General features: G+C 46.2%; 1 pseudogene; it reads right to left on the bottom strand.

Annotated features, from left to right (window-relative positions):
* Window positions 1–833: 833 nt before the first annotated feature.
* On the bottom strand, window positions 834–17208 carry LOC105053552 (uncharacterized; annotated as a pseudogene).
* Window positions 17209–18925: the final 1717 nt, after the last annotated feature.

Here is an 18925-nt window from a genome sequence, read left to right on the forward strand (position 1 = left end):
ACTGAATTTTTGTTTGACCAGCTTTGATGTTGGGTTGGATAAAGCCATCTGCTCTCATTTTAATTATCAATATGATAGGGTTTGGCACCATTTTACTCAATATATTAGTCAAAAGATAATCTACAACTAATATTCTAGAAGTTGCAGAAACAAGTAAAAAAAATAAGAAAATTGAAGTGAAAAATAATCCATAAAAAATAAAGTAAAAAATAATCTTTTAATAGTATAGCAGTTATTGGATTAGCAATATTTTTTTTTCTTTTCTAGGCTGCATAATCTGCAATAAAAGAGAAACTAATTGGCTGTCATCACCTGCAACTAGTAGAAGAAATCAGTAATCAGATCACAATATAGAGAAATTTTCACTGAAAGATAGTAATAAAATTTTCCTACTTCAAATAATCAAAAAATCTCATGGTCTCTCTTTGCATTGCAAAGCTTTTAATTAATTAGGATAGTGGCTATTCATAAAATTAAGAATTGAATAATTATATGAGGAAAGACCATGGGAACCCAAAGCTAAAAGGTTGCAATCTAATAACACAATGCAATCTGCTTCAGTTCCTTGAAGGAGGTAGAAAAATCCACCAATCCCATGATGCATGGAGTAGAGCAGAACTGATCACTACGGGATATTTCATAAATCTGCTTCAATTGAGCTTCTCTATGCTTGATGTGTCCGATCTCCAGACATTTTCACGACAAAGTGGACATACTCTATAGCAATAACAAAATAAATCTTCATATCTGAGCAAATATACTTGCATGTGAAGGTCCCATGATGCATAGAGCAGAGCAGAACTATTCAGTGTAGGACATTTCACAGATCTGCTTCAATTGAGCTTCTCTGTGCTTGATGTATCTAATCTACAGACATTTGTACGACAAAGTGGACAGACCCTACAACAACAACAAAACAAATCTTCACATTTGAGCAAATATACTTGCATACGAAGGTTCTTAGGGCTGGAGAAGCCAAAAGCAATTTAAAAAAAACATGTGTAGGAGATACTTCTTCAATTCTTGTGTAAGGATTTGTAACATCATGATCACAAAAAGCTTATAATATAATAGGATTTCACAACTTCACTAGTTAGCCAAAAAGCTAACTAGGTATAATAATTGTGATTACAATTGCACAATAGATTAAACTTTAGATCCAATGCAAGAAACAACAAGCACATATAAATATACAAAGTTTTGTAAATTGGCACCCAACAGATGAAATCATACCATAGCACAAACCGCTAGAGCTTGCTAATTATCCACTTAGAAGATATAGAGGTTTATGAAACTAAAAGAAGCATAATATATTTTGGATCAAAGTTGGAAACATAAAGCAAAAGATGCTTGAGCCTTTTTTTTAAATTGATGATAATTGGGTTGGAACTTCTCATAAATCATGAGCAATTTACAATGTGTTTGATATATGCAGATGAAAAGCACTTCTTGCATTTATCAAATTTACCATGGCTGAAAAAGAAAAAAACCTAAAAAGAAAAATAATATAGCTATGGATGAGTGGTTAAACTGAAGGATGAAAACAATCTAATGAGGTTCAATAAGCACTAGAAGGAATAGTTGGTAACACAACTAGAACAGAATCTGCTAAAAGGAATCATGCTAAAGAATTACAAAAAAAAAGGAAAAAAAGGAGTATCCTCAAGTTATAAATAATGAATTATCTAAATCTAGTTTAAAAGGTTACCATTAATCATACAATAATAGCAGAAGTAATTATGAAATCCGTAAATAGAAGACCATGTAATTGCAAGGTGAATAGTCGATCAGATTAAATGATACCTATGAATCTCTTTTAACAACTTATCTATACAAGTTTGGTGAAATTCATGATTATAGGGTAGTATTCGGATGCAATCTTCTTCTTCATACTCCACAAGGCAAATATAACATTTGTCAACCAAATGAAACCCAAGGTGATGCCTACTAAGTTTAGAGAAGCAAATACAGAAAATCCAACAATAACAAATTATGAATGAAAAGACTTCTAAGTTGTATGAAAAAAAAGATTTCTAAAGTAATCATAAAACACGAGGAAAAATTGCAATTAGAATCTAGCATACTCTACCAAATGGATAAAACCAATTATTAAAAGCAAATGCAAGTCATATCACAAGTAAATAGTATATAAAGGAAAACTAGCTTGATAACTGCATTTTCTATTCCTAAAAAAATTATTATAGTTCAATCTTTTTTCGATATATGATCATAGAACCTACAAATCTTATCACTTAAACCAATTTGAGCCTAATTCAGATGTGGTGCTCTATAAGCGGAAATCATTGCTTTGACACCAATTGATCCAATCTTTGTAGATCATAATCGCATGTAAGGGCTTTGCTGATTTAGATTTCACACCTAGTCTTAATAGAAAGTAAATTGTAGAAATTTTTTCCAAAACTATAAGTTAAATAGGGGAAATAAACGTCAAAGAGAGAAAATGTAGGTCAAGAGAGGGAGGATACATGAAAGCATCGCAAATGAATATATATTATTTTCAAGGATGCTAGCTGACCAAACTAGCAACAAGCATAGTTTCTTTCTTCTCGCCTGGCCATGGATGCTTTTCTAACATTCCTCGAGATGCATTGGCCACCTTTGGATACAACTGTCTTCATTCCATCTCCAAATGATTATGTAGTATCTGTAGCTATCAAAAATTTGTATCCTCTCTGGCCAATAGAGCTATCATATTTTTTTCTTTTGTAATATTCATTAACAAGTCCTTATGATCACTAGACTTGAACAATGACAATCTTAGAAAATAAGAGAAAGTATGTGGATAATGTTCTTGATGGCATTTGGCTAATGTGGGTCTAACAACTAACACTCTCCACTAATAAATTAACTTCTTATCTTCTTTGTAGATAGACTCTACAACAACAAAGGAAAGCGTAGAAAAAAGATTCAAAATAGTAAATGATTCCTATAGAATAATGTAAAAATTAGACTCATAGAATAACATAAAAATCAGAGTCCCTACCAATAAACTAACTTCTTATCTTTTTCATAAATAGACTCTATATACTGAAACAACAAACGAAAATATAGAAAAAGAATTCAACCAGTAACCTATTCTGATACAATAACATAAAAATTAGACTACTCACACAATAGAGCTTGATGCTATAGATTTTGATAAAGAATCATGATGCTCCAAGTCAGTTATTAATCCATAATGAGCATTAATTAGCTGAGAGGAGTAACTATAATGACAAGCACCATATAAAACATATTGTATCAAGTGATATGTAACTCAAAGATTAATTAACTGATACAATATTTAATATCATAGAAAAAGATCAGCTCAATGCATGAGACTCCTCTCAGTATGAGGCCTCGGGAAGGTCAAATTTATGCAGTCTTATCCTATATGCAGAGAGGCTACTTCCATATTTCTAACAAGTGACCTCTAGGTCACAATGGAGTAGCTTTATTTTTTTACCAAGGCTCATCTGCTAAAATATTTAATATCATAAAGTTCAAAATTTTATTGTATATTAGCATCATCCAAATTTTGAATAAAAATATAACAACACTATCTTGTTAAAGTAATTATCAAATCTCATTAATTTATACAAAGCAATTTAACCAAATTATGTTCACTAAATGCTATGTTTAAAAGATGACCTTTGAGTTTGTTGGTGCAAAAATCCGCTTGCGTCGGAGAAGCTGGAGTTGTGGGGGTCGCGGTCGCCGTCGGGACCTGCAAAAGAAGTCTAAACCGGAGGTGGGGTTGCTCCGGCAAGATCCTTTGACGCTCAAGTCAGTTCTCTGCCTCAACAAGAATGGAGTGTTCGAACGAAAATTTTAGCAAAATTTTGGGATAGAAAATAGAGCTTGGAGAACAACGTATCTGGGATCCCCCTTTTATAGGTGGAGGGGACAACAAACTGATAGCGATGTCTGTAACCGTCTGGCAGTGGGCCGCCCAGAGTCAGGAGGAGTTTGTTGCAGAGAGTAGTGGAGTGGACCCGTGGCTATCACCGGGACGTGCCACGTGGAGTCTGCCACAGGGAGCGGAGCGGCGTCCGTTGTCGCGACTTGTCAAAGAATGAAAGAATCGCGCGGTATCCGTCGCAGGAAGTGGAGCAGGATCGTGGCCATTATTATGGCCTGCCAGGGAGTGATGGAGCCGTGTGAAATCTGTCGCAGGAGGTGGAGCAGAGTCGTATTGTTGCTGTGGCCTGCCAAGGAGTGATGGAGCCGCGTGGAATCCATTGCAGAAGGTGGAGCAGAGTCGTGGCTGTTGCTGCGGCCTGCCAAGAGGTCCAAGTCTATCGGTCGGAGTTTGGCTGGGGTGTTTGGCTGAGAGAGGTGGCTAGCCACCCACCTGAGAGGAGCTTGGAGTCCGGCTCTCGCGGGAGTCTGGATGGAGTCTTCCTTCAGTTGAAGTCAGGGACGAGGTCTGGCTCCCGAAGGAGTCCGGATTGAGTCTACCTACAATCAAAGTCAGGGATGAAGTCCGGCTCCCGTAGGAGTCCGGACGAAGTTTACCAGCAATCGGGGTCGAGGATGGAGCCCGACTCCCGTAGGAGTCCGGGCGAAGCCTTTCCACAGTCGAGGTCGGGGACAAAATCTGGCTCCCGTAGGAATCCGGTCTAAGTCAACCTGCAATCAAAGTCAGGGATGAAGTCCGACTCCTGTAGGAGTCCGGACGAAGTTTACCAGCAATCGGGGTCGAGGACGGAGCCTGGCTCCCGTAGGAGTCCGGGCAAAGCCTTTCTGCAGTCGAGGTCGGGGATGAGATCTGGCTCCCGTAGGAGTTCGGGCTGAGTCAACCTGCAATCAAAGTCAGGGATGAAGTCTGGCTCCCGTAGGAGTCCGGACGAAGTTTACCAGCAATCGGGGTCGAGGACGGAGCCCGGCTCCCGTAGGAGTCCGGGCGAAGCCTTTCCGCAGTCGAGGTCGGGGATGAGATCCGGCTCCTGAGGAGTCCGGGCTGAGTCAACCTACAATCAAAGTCAGGGATGAAGTCTGGCTCCCTTAGGAGTCCGGACGAAGTTTACCAGCAATCGGGGTCGAGGACGGAGCCCGGTTCCCGTAGGAGTCTGGGTGAAGCCTTTCCACAGTCGAGGTCGGGGATGAGATCCGGCTCCCGTAGGAGTCCGAGCTGAGTCAACCTGCAATCAAAGTCAGGGATGAAGTCCGACTCCCTTAGGAGTCCGGATGAAGTTTACCAGCAATCGGGGTCGAGGACGGAGCCCGGCTCTCGTAGGAGTCCGGGCGAAGCCTTTTCGCAGTCAAGGTCGGGGACGAGATCTGACTCCCATAGGAGTCCGGGCTGAGTCAACCTGCAATCAAAGTCAGGGATGAAGTCCGGCTCCTGTAGGAGTCCGGACGAAGTTTACCAGCAATCGGGGTCGAGGACGGAGCCCGGCTCCCATAGGAGTCCAGGCGAAGCCTTTCCACAGTCGAGGTCGGGGACGAGATCCGGCTCCCGTAGGAGTCCGGGCTGAGATCTGGTAGTTGCAGGAATCTACTGTTGGAGAAGTTCAGCTGTTGGCGGAGTCCGGAATAGTTCGGATTGGAGTTGAACCTGGCTGGAAGAAGTCTGGAAGGGATTCGGGGAGCAGCTGATAGTCGTAGAAAGTCTGCTGTCGGCGGAGCTTAGTGAGCGCTTGGGACAGTTTAATAGATAACTGGGGGAACTCATGTTGAAGGAGCTCGGGTGGTGTAGTGGGAGTTCGTCCGTCGGGGGAATTCGGTCCGCACTGCGGGAATCCGGCCGTTGGAGAAGTCCGGGGAGATACCATCTGCGATCGAAAGTCGGAGGAGTCACGGGAGGGTCAATCCTGTTAAGAACTTCGACTGAGGGTATTTTATATCCAACACCAGTCCTCCTACTTCCGAGTTCGAATTTTGAATGAAGAAAGTACAGAAAGATTGCCACAGCCGAAGTTGCTCCCTCGATGTCCGCGCGCGATCGTCCTCAGATATTTTGGCATTTAATGCACGTGCGCTGGAGTCTTTTCAAATCGAGGCGATCCGAAGAGGCCCTTTTGGAACCAGCAGTGAAACGGTGCTCGAGGCGTGGTGCAATAAAGGCACTGTCAGCCGTCTGCCACTTTTTAACCGCCCGTTGTGGTGAGTGGGACACACGGCGAAAAGAGACCAGTCAGAGGGGATTCGCAATCATCATTATGCCAGATCTCAGGGCCTATTTAAACCCGCACCCCTCCTCCAAGAGTCCTGCTCTATCCGACGGTCTCGTTCTGGCATCCTTCTTCTTCCTGAGAACTTCGATTTTTCTCAATGCCCTTCCCAACCTTAGGCGTTCCTCGAGCCGTCCCCCTTTGCGCACCTTCATACTTCTTCGAATCATCTAGGTTAGTCTCGGAACTCCTTCCTCTTTTTGTTCTTCCTTTTGTCGTTCGATCTTTCTTCCTCTTGCTCTACGCCTCAGTCCCCCGGGACCTTATCCATGATTTTCTCTGATTTTTAGGGATTTCACCTCTGTAAGTGATCTTCGTGTGACTATAGATGTCTTCCAGGTGTTCTTCTTCTAGCGGCTCTAGGAGTTCGTCTGTATCGGTCTCCCAGAGTCCTCAGGCGGTTGATGAACCGGTAGGTAGAGCCGAACCTCGTTCGATTTTTGCACCGGATGCCATTCCATGTTCTCTGACTCCGGACGAACTCCAACTGATAAGAGTTCAGTATGGGGTTCCTCCGGAGTACGAACTGGAACTTCTTGGCCCGTCCGACCGGGCTAGTGCCCCTCCCCCAGACTGCTTCTGCCTATACCAGAAGGCCTTCCGTGTCGGACTCCGGCTTCCTCTGCCGCCTTTCGTCATTGCCCTTGTTCGATTCTTGGACATTTCTCTGGCTTCGGTTGCACCGAACTCATTTAGGTTTTTGATATGGTTCCTCTCTTTTTGTCATGTAGTCGAAGTCCAGCCCACCCTTTCCTTGTTTAGATACTTCTACACCTTCAAGCGTCATCCCTCGGTGAAGGATTGATGGTACTTCTCTCCTCAGTTTGGTAGGAAGGGGTTACTGAAGGGTGCTCCTTCTTCTATCCATAACTGGAAGGGGAAGTTTCTTTATGTTCGATGCCCGACCTTGAGGCTAGAGTTGCCCCCTTGGGGCTCCCTGAGGGACTCTGTCCGTCGGACGCCCAGCCTGGGGGGAGACGACCATCAAGCCTCCTAGAAACTCCTCAAATATCCAACTCCTTCTCTCCCCAACCTCCTGAAGGAGCAGTTTCTGTTCAACATCGGTCTGAGCCCCCTGGATCCCGCCAGTATTTCATCTCTCTCCTTTTTTTTTTTACCTCTCTTCTTTTCTTCTTTTTCACGCCTTCTTTTTCTTTTCTTTTTTTTTTTTTAGGCATGGACGCCGAAGAAGCACAGATGCTTGCCAGGGGCCTGAAGGCTCTCAAAAGAAAGGACACCGCGGCCTCCGGGCCGGCGAAGAGGGCCAGAGTGGAGGGGACGAGTTCGACCGCACCAGCTCGGGCGACCTCAGTTGCCGACGTCCTTCCAGATACTGAGCGTCCCGCCACCCGGGCTTCCCCGAGGGGTTTGAGTTCTCCTACCGAGGTCTCCGCTTCGGAGACCCATCCTGAGGAGGTGCCAGGGGGTGAGAGGAGGAAGAGGAGGAAGACCTTGGCCTGCCGGGTCGGCAGTCGCCGGGCTGCCACTGAAGAGTCCCGCGACTCTGAAGAGGAGCAGGGGGATGATCCCTTTAGTGACAGAGATCTAATAAAAAAGTTGGTAGATGGGTGCTCGCTGCCCGAAGTCATCCAGAGAATCGTTCGCGTCGATCCTACACAACGAGTCTGGGACTCGCTGGGGGCCTTCCTCGAGGTAAGTAGATTCGTCCTCCTTTTTCCTTTTGCTTCTTCATTTAATTAACTTCCCAGCTCTCATTCTGGCTCTCCTGTTGCCCTTGCAGCTCGAGCATCAACTCCTCACCAACATCGAGACGACAAACAAGGCGGTGGAAGGTCAGCAGGCTGAGGCTACCTGCCTTAAGGAAATGGCCCTCGAGGTGGCCGGTCTCCGAGAGGTGCTTGAGAGAGAGAGACAGACCTTGGCAGAACAAAAGGCCGACCTGGAGGAGATGGTGAGGAGGGCGGAGGCCGAGGTTGCCAACATGGCAGAACAGATCCCGACCTTGGTCTCGGAGGCCAGGAGTCAAGCGGTGGAGGAGTTCAAGACTTCCACCGAAATGAAGAAGTTGAAAGTTGAGTTTGGCCAAGCCGCATTCAATAAAGGGTTCGAGCTCTGCCAGGAGAAGATGGTCGTGAAATTCCCCGAGCTCGACCTCAGCTTCTTGGACGAGGCATCCAAGGATGAAGCCAGACCCTCCACCACCGCTGCAGCCGCCGCGGTCCACCCCAGAGGTGCCGAGTCCCTCCGTTGATCCAGAGGTCCAAGACCTCTAACTTTGTATTCTTCCTTTATTGTCATTTTTCTTCTTTCTTTTGTCTTCAAGAAACGTTCAGTCAATAAAATTGGTCTCCTCCTTTTGGGGGACTTTTCTTCTTTTCTTCTCTTCTTTTTCTTTTTTTTTCTTCTACTTCTTTGTAATGAGCTGCATTTTAACGCGTTGACCTCCCGATGGCAGCGTCCCGCCGAAGCGCTTCCCTTGCCTCAGGGGATTTCGCTGAAGTCTACAATCCAGCGGCTGAAGAAGGAAGTCCTCCATCTAACAAAAAGGTCGAAGAAGACGGAAGGCGAGCTTCGCAGGTGGAGGGAGAGTCATTCCGAAGCCACCGCGGAGGCCACCTACTTTCGAAATCTCCACGTGAAGGGGATCATGGAGTACAGTCGGAGGAAGGCGAACTTTGAAAAGGAGCTTGAGGAATGCAAGAAGCATGCCAGCGATCAAATTTGGGCTCAAGCCACCAAAATCAGTTTCCTCAGGATGGAGCTGTCAGCTGCCCGGGAGAGGATTGGCCAGCTGGAGGAAAGTTCATCCCGACTTTTGACTCGGGCCGACAGCGACCGGGAGTGGTCGAAGAAGGTCTCCGACCACCAGCAGCAGTTCCAGGATGCCGAGGCGAGCTACGATGAGTACCGGGCTGGCTGGCGCAAGTAGGTGGACGAATACAAGGAGAGGCTCCGGATGGCGACCGATGAGGTTGCCCGCCTTCAAGGGCAGCTAGCTGGCAGGGCTCAGCTCGCTTCCTCTCAGGATTCCAGCGAACTCCAATCCCTGAGAAGAACTACAAAAGAGCTTTCTATCACCCTTGGGGGAGGATGGTCGAGCTGCAGCAATTGAAGATCCAGTTGGCATGCGAGCAGTAGGCCGTCAAGGATGCGGAGGCAGAATCCGAGGTCCTGAGAAAAAGGCATCGAGAGGCGGAGAGCGAAAGCCAGCGATATCATCGAAGATACATGGAGATATTAATGAGAGAGAGAGAATTGGAAGTAGAAGTCGGACGTTTGAGGGATTCCCTGACGAGGGTCGAAGCCGAAAGTCTGAGGTCGGAGGAAGCCGGGCCCCCTTAGGGCTCTTTTTGCCTTTCCGTCTTCCTATGTATATATTTTTTCTTCTGTTGTTTCGCCTTGTTCTTGTCGTTTTGCTTTTCTTTCTTTAGCTTGCTGGGCTTTGTAATGTATATTTTGTGAATGAAATGAAAAGAGGATTTTGTGTTACCTCGTTCGCGTGTTGTATTAAATTATCGTCCGCCGAACTTCTTTTGTATTTTGACTTGTCTGACGTCGATGTCATTTGGAGGTGCCCAATCGTCGCCACGCTGATTTGCTTTTCTGATCGTCCATGGCCATAGGCTCGAGCTCGATGGTCCGAACTCCGCATTACCTCGAAGGGGTCATTATTTTCTTGGCCTGTGTCGAAAGCCTTCTTAGAGGTCAGGGGTGTTTGGTAGGAACTTCCCATCTTTGTTGAGATGAGGTTCCCTGGGTCTTTGGTGTGGTTTATTTTTCGTCTATTGCCGGTGTAATTCGTCGCTTTTCTTCTTAATTTTTCTCTCCTTTTCGGGTGAGGGTCCTCCCCCTGCTTTTCGCGGGGTCGCGTAGAGGTGTGGAGGTGCCATTGAGGGGACTTTTCCCTTTATCCGATCATGTTGGGTGATCAGGTTTTTGTCATTATCAGGACGAGGCCCTCCTTCTGCCCTTGACGTAGTCGATCTCAGCTCAGGTTAGGACGAGGTTCTCCTTCTGTTTCCGACGGGGCTGTGGGGGCACAAAAAGGTCGTTGTGAGGGCCTCTCCCCCCATCCTGTCTAAAAAAATTGGATATTCGACTTTGCTCGTGTTAGGATGAGGTTTCCTCCTGTTCCTAACATGGCTGTGGGGGCACATTAGGGCGTTGTAGGGCATCTCCCCCTATCCGGCCTAAAGAACCGGGTCTTCGACTTTGCTCACGTTAGGGCGAGGTCCTCCTCCTGTCCCTAACATGGCTATGGGGGTGCATAAGGGCGTTGTAGGGCCTCTCCCCCCATCCGATCTGAAAGAATCGGGTCTTTGACTTTGCTCATGTAAGGCCGAGGTTCTCCTCTTGTCCCTAACATGGCTGTGGGGGTACGTAAGGGTGTTGTAGGGCCTCTCCCCCCATCCGGTCTAAAAGAACCGGGCCTTTAACTTTGCTCATGTTAGGGCGAGGTTCTCCTCCTGTCCCTAACATGGCTGTGGGGGTGCGTAAGGACGTTGTAGGGCCTCTCCCCCCATCCGGTCTAAAAGAACTGGGCCTTCGACTTTGCCTAGGTTAGGACAAGGTTCTCTTCCCGTCCCCAACATGGCCCAGGGGGCATCCAAGGGTCGTTATATGGGCCTCTCCCCCGATCCGATCTTAAAATAATCGGACTTTCATTTTGCTTATGTTAGGACGAGGTTCTCCTCCTGTTCCTAACATGACCATGGGGGCACTCAAGGGCCGTTATATGGGCCTCTCCCCCGATCTGATCTTAAAATAATCGGACTTTCATTTTGCTCATGTTAGGACGAGGTTCTCCTCCTGTTCCTAACATGACCTTGTTTTAATTGTTTGAAGGGGTTATCCCCAATCGTAACAAATCCATGCCGAAAGGGAAAGACATGCAAAGTCGAAAAAATTTTGGTTCAAAGCAAAGTCGTGAGTAGTACATTTACAGGTTTGTTGAGTTTCATGATCGTGGAAGGTCTGCTCCTCCTTGAGGCCCTCCGGTGATGGAGTCGATGGTCCCGATTGGAGGCCGATCTCCGGGCTGCTCCTCCCTCCTTGGCGGTTCAGGTTGCGGCAGGGCCCTTGGCCGATCTTCTCTACCCTCAGGCCGGCGTCAAATGAACCTATCGAGTCAACCTCGCCGGATGAGCTCCTCGATCTCGTCTCGGAGCTGGATGCATTCCTTCGTGTCGTGGCCGTGGTCACGATGGTAGAGACAGAACTTGTTGGGGTTGCGCTTCCCAGGGTGTGTGTGCATCCTCTCTGGCCTAGGGAGCTGCTCTCTGACCTCCATCAGTACCTGGGTCTTCGAGGCATTGAGGGGGGCGTAGTTGCAGAATCTTTCCGGTGGAGAACCCCGCCGAACTCTGCGGTTCGGACTTCTCTGCCTACGTACCCGGGGAGGAGTATGGACATGCTTGTGCCTAGAAGGAGTTCGAGAATGTGGCCGAGCTTCTCTCTCCCCTTTTTCGACTGCGGGCTTACTCGAGTCTCCCGCCTGCCGTTCTCTTGCAGTCTCCTCATCCTTCATTTTGAAGGATTCTTCCGCTCGGGCATACCCTTCGGCCCGAGCCAACAGATCAGCAAAGTCCCTGGGGTACTTCTTCTCCAGGGAGAACAAAAGGTCATTCTTCTGAAGGCCGCCCTTCAGAGCGGCCATTGCTACCGATTGGTCCAAATTCTGGACCTCCAGCGCTGCGACATTGAAATGGTTGATGTAGACCCGAATGGACTCCCCCTCTCTCTGCTTGATATTGATGAGGGACTCCGAACCCTTTCGAGGGCGCCGGCTGCTAACAAAATGGGCCACAAATTGATGGCTTATCTGATCGAAGGAAAAGATGGTACCCGGCTTCAGCGTCGAGTACCAATTTCTCATCGTTTCCTTCAAGGTGGATGGGAAGGCTTGGCATAGAATGGCGTCGGGTGCGCCATGAAGCAGCATCATCATCCGGAAGGCCCCCAGATGATCAACCGGGTCCGAAGTCCCGTCGTAGCTTTCAAACTGGGGGAGTTTGAAGTTTGGCGGGATTGGTTCCTGCATGATCATTTGAGAAAAGGGAGGGTCAGTATAAATATCCTCACCATAAGCGGGGGGAGTGTGGCGGAGTTCCTCGATCCGTCGGTTCATCTCCTGGAGCCTCTGATCCAGAAAATCCTCGTGACTACGGGTCTCGAGGGTCCTCTGACAGAATGGGGGTAGAGATCTTCCAGGGGTGGAGTTGTGGTCGGATTGGGAGCTTTCCACCCTTGGATTCATCTTTCCGGGAAAGACTGGACGGCTGGCCCAAGTGGCCCGTCCCGCCGTCGGATTTTGGAGTTCTGGCGACGCTCTTTCCGACCGCACCGATGCCTGTAGTTGCTGCTGCTGTTGCATGGCCTGCACAGCTTCAGTGAGGCCTCTGACCTGCTGCACCAGTAGGTCAAATTACTCTGTGCCAACCACCGTTGCCGGAGGAGGAGGTAGAGGCTGGAAGACTAGAGGTGAGGCCGGAGCCTGAGATCTGGCCGCGAAGGCCGTGGATCGCCGTGTGGATGCCTTGCGGGGAGGCATCAGGCGAAGATCAAGTGGGGAAAGGAGGAGTGGACGTCGGAGAAGATGACCAGAGGCGGTCCTGTTGAGCGCTCCTTTAAGAACAAGGGTACTGCAAAGACACAGCCCTTCCTCTGGTGTCAATCCTGTTGGTGCAAAAATCCGCTTGCGTCGGAGAAGCTGGAGTTGTGGGGGTCGCGGTCACCACCGGGACCTGCAAAAGAAGTCTAAATCGGAGGTGGGGTTGCTCCGGCAAAACCTCCGATGCTCAAGTCAGTTCTCTGCCTCAACAAGAATGGAGTGCTCGAACGAAAATTTTAACAGAGTTTTGGGATAGAAAATAGAGCTTGGAGAACAACGTATCTGGGGTCCCCCTTTTATAGGCGGAGGGGGCAACAAACTGATAGCGATGTCTGTAACCGTCTGGCAGTGGGCCGTCCAGAGTCAGGAGGAGTTTGTTGCAGAGAGTAGTAGAGTGGACCCTGGCTGTCACCGGGGCGTGCCACGTGGAGTCTGCCACAGGGAGCGGAGCGGCGTCCATTGTCGCGACTTGCCAGAGAATGGAAGAATCGCGTGGTATCCGTCGCAGGAAGTGGAGCAGGATCGTGGCCATTATTATAGCCTGTCAGGGAGTGATGGAGCCGCATAGAATCTGTCGCAGGAGGTGGAGCAGAGTCGTGGCTGTTGCTGCGGCCTGCCAGGGAGTGATGGAGCCGCGTGAAATCCGTCGCAGGAGGTGGAGCAGAGTCGTGGCTGTTGCTGTGGCCTGCCAGGAGGTCCAGGTCTATCGATCGGAGTTTGGCTGGGGTGTTTGGCAGAGAGAGGTGGCTAGCCACCCGCCTGAGAGGAGCTTGGAGTCTGGCTCTCGCGGGAGTCCGGATGGAGTCTTCCTTCAGTTGAAGTCGGGGATGAGGTCCGGCTCCCGAAGGAGTCCAGGCTGAGTCTACCTGCAATCAAAGTCAGGGATGAAGTCCAGTTCCCGTAGGAGTCCGGACGAAGTTTACCAGCAATCGGGGTCGAGGACGGAGCCCGGCTCCCGTAGGAGTCTGGGCGAAGCCTTTCCGCAGTCGAGGTCGGGGACGAGATCCGGCTCCCATAGGAGTCCGGGCTAAGTCAACCTGCAATCAAAGTCAGGGATGAGGTCCGGCTCCCGTAGGAGTCCGGACGAAGTTTACCAGCAATCGGGGTCGAGGACGGAGCCCGGCTCCCGTAGGAGTCCGGGCGAAGCCTTTCCGCAGTCGAGGTCGGGGACGAGATCCGGCTCCAATAGGAGTCTGGGCTGAGTCAACCTGCAATCAAAGTCAGGGATGAAATCCGGCTCCCGTAGGAGTCCGGACGAAGTTTACCAGCAATCGGGGTCGAGGATGAAGCCCGACTCCCGTAGGAGTCCGGGCGAAGCCTTTCCGCAGTCGAGGTCGGGGACGAGATCCGGCTCCGATAGGAGTCCGGGCTGAGTCAACCTGCAATCAAAGTCAGGGATGAAGTCCGGCTCCCGTAGGAGTCCGGACGAAGTTTACCAGCAATCGGGGTCGAGGACGGAGCCCGGCTCCCGTAGGAGTCCGGGCGAAGCCTTTCCACAGTCGAGGTCGGGGATGAGATTCGGCTCCCGTAGGAGTCCGGGCTGAGTCAACCTGCAATCAAAGTCAGGGATGAAGTCCGGCTCCCTTAGGAGTCCGGACGAAGTTTACCAGCAATCGGGATCGAGGACAGAGTCCGGCTCCCGTAGGAGTCCGGGCGAAGCCTTTCCGCAGTCGAGGTCGGGGAGAGATCCGGCTCCCGTAGGAGTCCGAGCTGAGTCAACCTGCAATCAAAGTCAGGGATGAAGTCCGGCTCCCTTAGGAGTCCGGACGAAGTTTACCAGCAATTGGGGTCGAGGATGGAGCCCGGTTCCCGTAGGAGTCCGGGCGAAGCCTTTTCGCAGTCGAGGTCGGGGACGAGATCCGGCTCCTGTAGGAGTCCGGACTGAGTCAACCTGCAATCAAAGTCAGGGATGAAGTCCGACTCCCGTAGGAGTCCGGACGAAGTTTACCAGCAATCGGGGTCGAGGACGGAGTCCGGCTCCCGTAGGAGTCCGGTCGAAGCCTTTCCGCAGTCGAGGTCGGGGATGAGATCCGGCTCCCGTAGGAGTCCGGGCTGAGATCTGGTAGTTGTAGGAATCTACCGTTGGAGAAGTTCAGCCGCTGGCGGAGTCTGGAGTAGTTCGGATTAGAGTTGAACCTGGCTGGAAGAAGTCTGGAAGGGATTCTGGGAGCAGCTGATAGTCGTAGAAAGTCGGCTGTCGGTGGAGCTTAGTGAGCGCTTGGGGCAGTTTAATAGATAACTGGGGAACTCATGTTGAAGGAGCTCGGGTGGTGTAGTGGGAGTTCGTCCGTCGGGGGAATTCGGTCAGCACTGCAGGAATCCGGCTGTTGGAGAAGTCCGGGGAGATACCATCTGCGGTCGAAAGCCGGAGGAGTCTCGGGAGGGTCAATCCTGTTAAGAACTTCAACTGAGGGTATTTTATATCCAATAGAGTTTATCTTAGAAATAGTGATGTAGAACGGCAAGAGCTATAGGTTCTAAAATTTGATTTATATGTAAGATAATACCATTTAATTGTGTTAATCTAGTATGTCTTATTGATAATTTCCAACAATCACGACTCTCATACTTAATATGCATTGCAACTCAATGATATCCTAGCATCATTACTAATTCATAAAATTTTATGTTATTTTAGTTAAATAGCAAACTGACATGTGTACACATAGATGCACAAACACAATAATAAATTTCATAGCCATATACAATTTTCTTATTAGACAAGTAACATTGTGTAAACATTTCAAAATCATTTATATATTTGACTTGAAACATATCAAAAATGTGATGAAAATTTGATAAATGTGAATTATGAATGATGATTTGTAACCATTAGTCTTATCAAATGTATGCATACTTTACTGATGAGTAATACATTTCAGTTATGTTTTTACAAGATAGAGAGGTTATCATCTAAATAAGTTCGATTAATGAAAGAGCAAATATCAAATCCAGGCCTTCTAACAAAGTAGAAAATATGACAGCTTGAGTGGGAAAAGAATGCAAGTCTCAAGTCAAAGAACTACTTGCTATGTAGCCTCATCAATTTGGTGTTTATGTGGCTTCATGTGTACTTTTATTGACATACATTCTACTACCTCTTTTGGAGCAGGAATAGATCCATTGGAGGAAAAAGATGACCGAGATGAGAGAACTATAGACTGTTGATGAATTTCATCCTAAACCTATGTAAAATGGTTGAAAAAGTAAATTAACTTTAACCAAGCTGTAAAGCATGAACCAAGAAATATTATACTAACAATTCTCAAAAAAATTTATTATACCTCAAAAAGTGCTTCTACTAATATGATAATTCTTGATATGCCAGCTCTAGCACTAGTATGATCATTAGGATTGACAGTTTTATTGTTTGTTTTACATGTGCAACGGCCTATTCGATGTTGACTAGATAATATACATAATCTGTCATGATCTGATAAACTTTTAAACCTGCTATCCAATCGCTGAAGGACCCTCACCTGCTAAAAGAATTAATGTTTCATGGAAATGTAACATACACATGAAAGTAGAAAATAAACCCCGTTAACTTTACCCAAGATCTTATTCTCCTTCTCCTTTCAAGGAATGCTGACCTGTATTCCAGTAAATCATGATTACTGATTTCTCTTGGCTATGAAGTTTCTAAGGCATGAGCAGCATTCATGCCTAAAGTGCGAGTGATTGGGTCAGGGTGACTACTTGATAGATGTCACAGCACTTTATTGTTCTTGATGGAAAAAGATTGTGATCTTTTTGTACCACCCAAAAGTCGTCTCCCATTAGCATGCCCCATAGACCCAGCAGACCTATCCTCTAGATGGACAAGACCAAATAATCCCTTAGATAGTGAAGCTCTTTGAATAACCCTATCATGAAGCCATCCAATGCCAAGTGCTCGACTAAACTGCAAACCACCTTCTAAAGATTTTTGTGGTCCAAGCCTCTATTAGAATACATCAATTCAACATTTTTAGATTCTAGATGATTCCTATTAGAATATCAACTAAATGTAGCCTCAATCCTTTCATTATTTCTAACTACATCTTGGAAAGAATTATTTTCCACAATAGCACTCTCATGAGTAGCATTTACATTATTTAGAGAATTATCAATATAAATAATAGCCCTATCACCTGCATCATTATTTGGAATGGAGAGACCAGCTAAGAAGAGAGAGTTGGCCCTTGATGACCCCAAACTGACAGCTCTATTTAAACTAAACTTAATTTCATCTGAGAAAAAATCAAAATGAGAGAACCTGCCCGAAGGGTTTGATGATCGACTAACAGTAGCTGTTGTAGGTGAGCTGCTGCTGGCACCTAAATCAATTTGCAATGTCCCATCTTAATCTTCTCCACTTCATTCATCATCAAAAGAAGTCAATAAGGGCAATGTATCACATTGGACAATACTAAGCTTCCTGCAGCCTTCATCATTCCTTCGAAAAGCTTTACTCTCCATTTTGTGCACACAAATATTGCTTCTGCATCTACCATTTTTTTTTCTTTTGAAAATGAAATCAAAGCCCATAGTCGTTTCAAATCTCGAAGCTCTTAAAACTTATCTTTTCAATATGAATCGATAACTTAGGATGCAAAACCAACATAATCAAATCTTTAGAATGACAATGATGTGCAGAAATTGTTAGACAAGACATGAGATTGATGGAAAAGCCAACTCAATTGCCTTTACATAGAATTTACTTGATCAATCATACATTATCCCAGAAACCAAATATAAATATGCCATCTAGTTAAGGTGTAATTTTTTTGGAATTAATCAAGCAAATTTAGACTCATGCTCTCATGCATGCATGGCACATGGATGACACACACACACATACACACACACCAAAAAAAAAATCAACACCAATACCTTTGAGAGTTTCAAAAATATAACAATTGTTATCCAGACAGCTTGCAACTTTGTTCAACGGAGAAACATATAAATTGAGAATCCAGACTACTAGACATATAACTAGTTAGAAAAAAGATTTAATTTAATCAACTCATAGATAGAAGATCACTACCTCCCTACAGGGAGATGATCCAGTAAGTGTAGATTGTTGTAAAATTAAACAAAGCTTTCAGTATCTTTCAATATTTTCTATGCAAGCAAGCTCGTAATGACAAAATCCAACATTCTAAAAATAAAATGACAAACCAACTTCGGAATATATCAGAAAAACATCAATTTGAGTGCAAAGATCCCAACTTTCTTAAATGAGAAGCTTCTCAGAGCCTAAATTGCCATAAAACTAAATTGAGTTTTCAATTTTTTTCAAATTTCTCGATTCTATCAGCAACATAATGATGATATGATCCAGCAACTCAAAAAGCCAAATCAAAATGAGAATTTTAAAAAAAAAAATAAAAAATAAAATAACTCATCCGATCATCCCAGAGAGCAAATGAGAGGCCAAAGCAAGAAGAGTTAAAAATCCTAGCCCCTCCATATCCCGCCTTTCGCACCCCATTAGATGATGAAGCCATTGCGACGTCCTTGATGCTCCCCGATCCTATCATCTCCACTCACCCAATCAAAATGCTATTGAAGATAATGTCAAATATGTTGTCCATTTTAATTTGTTGGGATAGTTCAAGTTGCTAGTTTGATTTTAATTTAGATTAGTTTAATTTACTGGAGTCTGTTATCGAAGATTATGATGGCTAGTTAGTACGTAGGATAAACTTGAGTTATTTTGGAGATTGTTGGAGTATGTGAAAGTTTATCCAAGTTGTTGGATTGTGCAGTTAGTTTATTCTATTTTATTATATAAATAAAAGACAAGCCAAGCTCTAGTGCGAGTAGTTTATCGCCATCTCCCATTTTTTATATTACAACTTGTGGGCAATTTTTTAACATGGTATCAGAGCCAGGTTTAGGCATGTATCAAGGAAGCAGAGGTGCTGCAGAGGGTACTTGAGAAGTCAAAAGAAAATCTCTTTTGTCGGATGTGAGAGCTTCGTGTAGAGACTGTGCTGAAGTGATGCTGGATTCTACTTCATCTGCTTTATCTAGAATTCCAAAATTGAATGGGTCAAACTATTCCCTTTAAAAATCTTGTATTCAGTCCTTCTGGATGGCCAGGATCTTTAGGACATTATCAATGGATCTGAGGCTGTGATGCCTCAAGCTACTGCTGAGAATCCTAATGCTAATGTTAGAAGAAAGTGGA

The sequence above is a fragment of the Elaeis guineensis genome, chromosome 11, assembly GCF_000442705.2.
Source record: "Elaeis guineensis isolate ETL-2024a chromosome 11, EG11, whole genome shotgun sequence".
Taxonomy (NCBI): Eukaryota; Viridiplantae; Streptophyta; class Magnoliopsida; order Arecales; family Arecaceae; genus Elaeis; species Elaeis guineensis.